This window comes from Triticum aestivum, chromosome 1A (assembly GCF_018294505.1).
Source record: "Triticum aestivum cultivar Chinese Spring chromosome 1A, IWGSC CS RefSeq v2.1, whole genome shotgun sequence".
Lineage (NCBI taxonomy): Eukaryota > Viridiplantae > Streptophyta > Magnoliopsida > Poales > Poaceae > Triticum > Triticum aestivum.
In genome coordinates, this window is record NC_057794.1 from 96,852,726 (window position 1) to 96,860,715 (window position 7,990).

The window sequence follows — 7,990 nt, forward strand, 5'->3', positions numbered from 1 at the left end:
TGGTATTTCACTATTTAAGTAGTATAGTTACTGATTCTATTGACTGAAGGATTGCTATTGCTGACATCTTCTGTGATGGAAGCCGAGGGAAAGGCCACCAAGAGATTCGGGTGGGTCGGCCTTCTATATTACCTAGTCGCCCATTACGATATTCCTTTACGAGAATAGCCTACTTTCGCTTCTAAAGTGCCTTTTTTCAACAACTCAATAGAACTTTTTTCTTTTTTCATATTATGTTATTTGCACTTTGGATTTTCCTCTCTCGCTCCTGGACTCTTGTTTAGCTTGTTAGAGGGAATGATCCGCCCGAGGATCTGGGTTTTTTCCTTCCTACGATGAAGGTGCCTTAAACCAAATGAATATCTCAAGCACTCGAGTAAGCTGTGGACGCACATTGAGGACGAAGGGAACGCGCTTCTGTCCTTCTGTCATTGGACTGATCATTTCTTTTGGCTTTCTAGGCCATAGATTAGTGAACTTTCTCTTCTAATGAAATAGATCTTTCAAGTTTTCGTATGAGTCTACTAGTCATAGGTTTCTATTTTGTTAGTTCTACCGAAGATAGGTATGGAAGCCACTATGAGTATATATCCAGGTATGCTTCTAACTTCACCTCATGCCATAAACGGAATCCCTATCATGAGCGCAACTGTATTTACAAGTTCAGTAGCCTGAGTGAGCTTTCTCCTCAATATGGATGTGGTGATTGTTCATAAACTCCTTGAAAATCAGACAGACTTATTATCAGTGCTCCAAGCTCCATGTGTTCTAGGGCTAAGACTATGTTGGTGTAGGCTCCCCTTATCCTTCCTCTGGCGTTCGCCGATCGATTTCTAAATGAGTGGAATTTCGATTCTCTAACTGCTCAAATAGCAATGGTTTCCTGTTCCGCATTGACCCTAGGATTGGCGGCTTGGCTTAAAGAATATGGGATTCTCTTTCCGGTGGAAAATTGCATCTGAAAATGAGACTGAGACTTACTTTTCAAATTGTCAGAGGCTATGAGATCCACTTTCTTTTGGAAAGGAGAAGGGAGAAGCAGCATTTCAACTGTGTGAGGATGGACTCTAGACCCACTCGTTCTGATTCTGTGATTGCAATTTCTCAAAATGGATCATAAAGTTGATCCTGTTTACTAACTCACTCTCGAAGTAGAAGTACCAGACCAGGTAACCAGAAGATAAGGCCACTCGGCAAGACTGGACTAGTTTAACACGGCTATCTAGTGGAACACTATATATATAGGACTTGTAGAGCTTGAAAAAGCTTGTTTTGGTCTTTTTCTCTCTTTTCTGGGCACTGAACTTCATAGACAGACTTACCAACTGATGAGCCAAAGTAGCAAATTTCTTCTTCCTGGGAGGGGCGGACTCTACGTTGGTAGATCGAACTTTCATTTCTTCCTTCCATTTCATCTATTCAAGTAGTCTCCTTTTCAAGTAGATACGCTTTGATACCAGATTGGTGTGCATTCTATGCTTACCCAGCGAGCGAAGGAGCGAGCCAATTCCTCTGTTCCGGTAGAGCCAATTCCTTTGAAGAATTGTTTACTTTCTTGTCTTTCCTCCAGTGAACAGAGTGGAAGACCAGGTATCTTCGTAGTTGGCTCTGGAATGATTGCTTGCAGGATTTCATATTTTCCAGTGATCAGCTTAGTTGGAAGAGATAGATAGGAGAAGCGAATGCCAGATGCGTGGTGTGCCAATCAATCCAATTTCGTTAGATCGAGTCAAGATAAGAAGGAAAAATTCTTTGGAGTAAAGTCGCCTGGAAGAAAGAATAGGAATTGATCTAGCTATAGTATAGATAGAGTGTCAGATGAAATGCTTGACAAGGCAAGGAAACAGAACTTCCACATCCTCTGTTCACACTACCTGGATTGGAATTGGTTCTATCGAGATATACTGACTTGAAACAGGAATTTCTTGGTAACTGCTGCTTCTTTGAAGCAAGTGCTTTCGGGTTGGCTTTTCTGATATGTGTATTTGCTACCCATACGGAACAATTTCATTGATGAAAGATGGATGGCTATTCTCCACATTTGCCAGCACAATGCACTTTTTCTTCTATTTCGTGATTCCTTTCTTTCTGTCGCCATTTGAAAATTGATTTCTCCTCCTGGTTTTAGTCACACACGTCTTTTCCACCTAGGAAGGATGCCCCTACGATCTTTTCATGCTCTGCCTTCGCCCGAGCGGTCCCCAAGGAAGGAAGCCAATAGTGGGAGTGTCAGGACGGAACTTCATGAATGAAAGGATTTGCACTGCCCCACCGCGCCGCAGGGACGAACTTCAATAGCCCATCATAGCACTCTCAGTCAGGGGGTTAGGGAACTCTTGAAGATATCGATAGAATAACATTTCTTTTTCATAAGTTTCAGTGGACGCAGAGCCAACAAGTGCAGTTTTTCAGCGTAAGGTCAGGTTACAGAAAGGCCTATTTTGATTAGCAAGGCATTGCAAATAAATAGGTAGAGCAGAGAGCTAACCTAAGGAGCGATCTTGTTGTAGTTGGTCTAAAGGGGGAAATAAAGGACTGTCCCGCTACTACTTCCTTGATTCACGGGAAAGAAGGAAGACCGAGGGTAACTAACTCTTCCTTCTGAAAAATCTATATCCCAGCTCGTTTTCATCGAGCCTTCCCCCCGTTTGGAGTATAGCCAAGTGGTAAGGCATCGGTTTTTGGTACCGGCATGCAAAGGTTCGAATCCTTTTACTCCAGAGCATACTTATTCTAGAAAATAGAAAAAGAAAAAGAAAGTCTCATCCCTAATAAATAAATGAAAGTAGATTTACATTATTTTTGTATTTCTAGGGGGAATGTTGAGGCAAACTTACGATGCTGACAAGCTGGTTAGGTGCCGAGTTGGATTAGACATCGCAGGTTTCAGTTTAAGAATTGGGAAGAGGTTAAGAACCTAGTGGAATCCACTACGAGGGGAAGTGCTGAAGTGAAGAAAAGCCCCAATTTTTGAGAGGATTGCATAATTGGAGAGTATAATTGGAGCAAAGCCGTGATCTGGTAGGCGACTGGTACAAGTGCTAGACTGGAGCTAGACAAGAAGCGTTGAGCAGGAACTTGAGCAATTCTAGAAACCTTAGAAGAAACTGGATATGTGGCAACAAGAAGGGCTTAGCCAGAATCTTGAAACAGGTATGATACCGACACATATCAGCCTGATGTGATGTACCTGAATTCATTCATGTTCTGTAGAGTCTTTCTTTTAATATTCTTATTTTTTCTCAGTTTAATTAGGAAGCAAATGCGGTTTCAAGATGAACTCAACCTCGAAAAGGAATTCAATTAGCTGTGCATTTAGCCCTTTTATCTTTAATAATTGGTTGAAATGGATATTGCCTGTCACTTGAAAATAAGGTTGTTTCATTTAGAATTCAGCAAGTTTCTTAGAAAATAGTTGTTAAACAGGTTGACGTTCCACTGGGAATGGAATAACAAAGGCTTTTGGCAGTTTGTGGATCGAGATGTGATTCGCTTTTTGAGTAATAGTTTCTTTCATTTGGTGTGCTCTTCCTGGAACCGGTAATAGGAAAAATTTGGTGCATTCTACTTTCTTGTTATGGTATTTACAATCCTTGAATTGTTTGAACCTGACTCTCATTATCTATCTTCATGGTCTTGAGGGTATTTTGGATATCGTGGAGGTAACTAACGATGAATTCGTATCTTGCCTCACCGATCTGAACACGGAGTTTCCGAAGCTACAAGAGTGCTTGGTTAAATGGTGCCATTAAGTTTCAACTGTCTTTAAACTTACTACTTCAAGTGCAATTATCAACTCCTTGCAAAATTGTTGGCTTTCTCATCTACAAAAGGCAACTCTGGTATGAAAGGAAACAGATAATTAGGTTCCACTCACTACGTCAACTAAAGCAACTGCATCTGGAGCACTTACCAGGGAAAATCGAATAAATAATGACGTAGTACGAGGGGATTTTTTCTCTCACTATTGCCATCCTGTGTTCAGTTCCCATTTCGTAGTAGGTGACAGACTCAAAGTCAATAGATTCCTGTCCTTTTCTATAGAAATAGGCTTGGTCAAGTGCTTAAAAAAGAGGTGACCCGAATGATTTCAATGAATTGCTATTTGGTCAGATTGGAACAATTGGATTTGAAAGGAAAGAAAGACTGTGAACGAAGAGGGCCGCCCATGATCGATTGGATTCGGCAAATAAAGTAGAGGGCCCGCCCGTGTCACCACCAGTCCACTGAACCAGCTGTAGATTGCTAACTCTCTTGTCGACGCCCGGAACTTATGTACGAGTTAAGAATGAATTGTTCCCGAGTAGAGAGGGCAGGATAAGGATTCAGTAAGAAGGAGAGTCTACTTATGGAAATGCCATCCTCTCTTTCCTCAGTAACGGAGTGACTAGCTACCCCGACTTTTTATTCCAGTTCCATTCTTACTGGTGCAGGAGTCCAAAGTGCATCTTCCAACTCCCTAACTGCGTCTTCCATGAAGTTCGGGAGACCCCTCACGTGCCGCTGCCCGTGAGACTCGCCTTTGTACACTTTGCGCACCGCTTCGACTAGACCCTGCTACTACCTCGTATCCAAATACCTGCGATCTAGCTCATTCTTTTTTAAGCCCTGCAAGCCTAATAGAACCTTGTTTCCTGGGCCAAGTCAGCCTATAAGTAAGTAGGGCTGAAGACAATTTGTTTGTTAGTTTTTCAATATTCTTCCTTCTATGCTTAGAGTAAGTGGAAATGACCTCCTTGATCAGCAAGTAAGCGAGCGGTAGTTCAGTCTCCGAAAAGTGAGGCCGAATAGCCCCAGGTGTCCTTTTCCTTCTAAACTAGCTGCTCTCGCTTGACTCTTCTAGTGAGCAAGCAAACTGGCCGGGGAACAGGGTCGGATCAAAGTAAGGAATGGGAATAGCACTAATTCGTTGAAGGTAAGCCAGAAACAGGGGTTGTCCTCTCCCTTACTTAAGTCCTAGTCCATCTTTTCGTGCCCCAAAGGGGAAGTCAAGCAATTATGAGGGAACTTGACCCACACCTGACGAAAGAGTTTGGTAGCTCGAAGGAAGCAGAAGCAAAACCTGCTTTCTTTCTGTCCCAACCTCCAAGGGTTCCTCCCTGTATGACATAGTCCATTGGATTGGGGCAATGGTACGCACCTATGTTTGGTGTCCCCTCTCTCACTTCCTCGTAAAATCGTGGTCCCAAAGGGCAATACATTGAGTCGGAAAGACGGGGGGCTTTCGTAAATTCCATTCTGTAGCCGAACTAGCCCGTGGATCAGCTCTCATAGTGGGAGAATCAGAGTCAAGTTAGGCGCAAAAGAGGGGGTTGACATCATTCATCGTGATTGGATCAATCAGACTCCCCCACAGGAAATGCCAAGGGGTGCCTTTTCTCATTATCATCTACCGCCCATTTCTTCATCATCTGCTGCTGCCTTAAGTGCATAAAGTAGGCTCAGCTTCTTAGGTTTCTAAATATCTTGTAGTAGCCGAAGGTAGTCTAGTCCGCTTGTTAGATTGAATTGAATCTTATATAACCTACGTAGCTAAAGAGAAAATCATAATAGTCTAAGTGGACCTCTCAAAGGTATAAATAAGTAGACATTAGTCTTACTGGTTCGGTCTTTTCCTTTTTTTGTTATGATGCCCACATTTCATACTTCTCAATTCTTATTTATTCAAGGGTTCGTATGTACTGAGTGACTCTAGGTCTATTCAGATGCAGCTTCAAGAGAGCTTTATTCGGCCTTTGTATGACCGTCTTCCCTTCTTGTCTATCTCCTTCGGTCAGGTAGTTCTGCTTCTGATGCCGGAGGAGCAGGGTGGGATAGAAGGGTAGTTTCTATGTTCGAGATGTCTGAGCTTGGAGGTTCCGCTTCTCTAATGTGATAATAAAGAAACAAGCAACTCCGCTCCCATGCGCTCATCCCTTGCTTGTTATTGAGCGCTAGTCATTCATCCCTAGCTGGGTTCTTGGGATATCTTGATTCTCTTTATGATGATGTAAGGGTCGGCAACAATGAATAAGGAATCGATCGGAAGTTCGCGCCAGTCGATCTTCTGTAGGAGTAAGAGGTAGCATGAATCCCCTCTTTCTTCGTTTAGAAGAGTGCTGGACCTCCACAACGTCAAACCATAGAACACAACTCCTTTCGGTCGAACCCTAGGAAAGACGACTTTACCTTTTTCGTACATAGTCTGAGTTCGAGCTACTGTAGTCTCCCCCGTTGACCTTCTTTTTTAGATAGAATCCTCAATGAGTGGAAAGGACTCCCAAACTTGCTCCACAGTACTATACCATACAGAGCCGCGCCCTTGTGATATGATAAGAAGAAAAGGGGCCCGGCCGCCCTCTTTTCTTTTCCGCACCAAGCCTTCTTGTAAAATCGGGTGTATAGCTCAGTTGGTAGAGCATTGGGCTTTTAACCTAATGGTCGCAGGTTCAAGTCCTGCTATACCCATAACAAAAAAAACCACTCTTGTATTCGTAAGGATGCATAGTAGCCTTCAAAGAGCACTCTTTGGCCTTGAGAAAAGCCCATTTCTCATCAACATCTCGATTTCGCTCGTTGTTTGAGGTAAGTATAAAGGAGATCAGACTGGCTCGGTCATTGATAGGCCGGCCTTCTCCTTATTCATTGGATAGGGCGGGGGGAAAGTCAAGTCAAGCACTAGTTAGTTGGGGTGGGACGCACCAAAGTAGCGTTCGTTGCACTAGCGCCTTATCTTTTGAAGCTAAACAGAGGCTCGAAAGACGGAGTACGTCCGAAGTTGTTGGCTGCCTTTTTGTAGTGCGCAAGTCAGAGTGAACTTCTTCTTCTGTTCTGCGAATCTACTAACGAGAACTGCCGTATAGTCCTATCTTTTTTTAAGAAAGATCGTAGATGAACGTTTTGTTTCGTTACCTAAGTAGTCGAGCAATTCATTCCAAGGTAAACAAAGAGGTATTTCCTTTTCTCGTTCAGTCCTTCTCTCCTTCCATCCCAGTAGGCCTATTCATGCTTTTTTGCTATCCATCTTGATCAAATAGAAGAAGGGGCGTACTAGATACAACAAACTTTTGTTATTATCTATCAAAATAACGTACACGGGGATTTGTTGAAGTGTTCCAGCGGTCAGCCACGACGCTCGCCCCACCGTCCAGACAGAGAAACCCCTCACCAAGCAGCGGAGCTCAGCATTTCCACCACACCGACGCCTCCGGTCTCCCCCGCGGTTCCCTTTCCCGAGAATCAGCTGATCTCGGCCATTGGATCGACGTATAAATATCCACGGGCATGCAAGGCCGGACCTCTATTTCTTCACCTGCCTCCCCTCCCACCTGGGCATGACGACCTTCTCCATGGAGGTGTTCGACAACAAGGTCGTCCCGTCCACGCTCAGCAGCATCGCTCCCATCCTGCGCGTCGCCGCCGAGATCGAGCCCGAGCGCCCCCGAGTCGCTTACCTCTGTACGTGCATTCGTTTTCGCGGGGATACGTATGGTGCATTTCGCATGCTGTTTTGATGCGTTTGGGTTTGGATTTTGTGGCAGAGCGAGCGCTCCTGGTTCATTTTTTTGGCATCGGATCAATGCCGCGTAGGCTGTGTGTACTTGGAAAAGTTTTGTGTTCCCACATTCAAAAATGTTTGTTCTTGTATTTTTTTGGGGGCACATGCGCGCCTCGATTCGTGGTTTTCGAGGATGTTTTGCTTTTGATTCATAATCATACGAGTCTATGCAGAAAAACAGTTAGTGTGATTTCCTGGAGAACTTTTCTGGCTTTGCCATTTTTCCTTGCTTTGGAGAGCTAATTTTGGAGTATGTTCGTAAGCGTCCGCATTAGATTTTGCTTTCGGTGATCATCCATACGTATTACTTGTTCATTTCGGAGCACCTTTGTGTTTCACACTTGAGGGAGCAGATTAGATGTACTAGATAGTGGTATTTCCGATACTTTCTTCGTTTTGTTGAAATCATGTTGCAATCAGATAGTTATGGTCAATTGGTTTGGCTAGAATAGT

General features: G+C 43.7%; 1 long non-coding RNA gene and 1 other non-coding gene across 2 annotated transcripts; one reads left to right on the forward strand and one right to left on the reverse strand.

The window, feature by feature from the left end:
- Positions 1–3,520: 3,520 nt before the first annotated feature.
- LOC123101700 (uncharacterized) lies at positions 3,521–7,025 on the reverse strand. The gene is made up of 3 exons (XR_006448603.1): positions 6,892–7,025; positions 3,695–3,698; positions 3,521–3,531 (listed from the first exon to the last, which is right to left on the reverse strand). It is a non-coding gene; the product is annotated as an uncharacterized lncRNA (long non-coding RNA).
- Positions 6,375–6,447, forward strand: TRNAK-UUU (transfer RNA lysine (anticodon UUU)). The gene has a single exon. It is a non-coding gene; the product is annotated as a tRNA-Lys (tRNA).
- Positions 7,026–7,990: the final 965 nt, after the last annotated feature.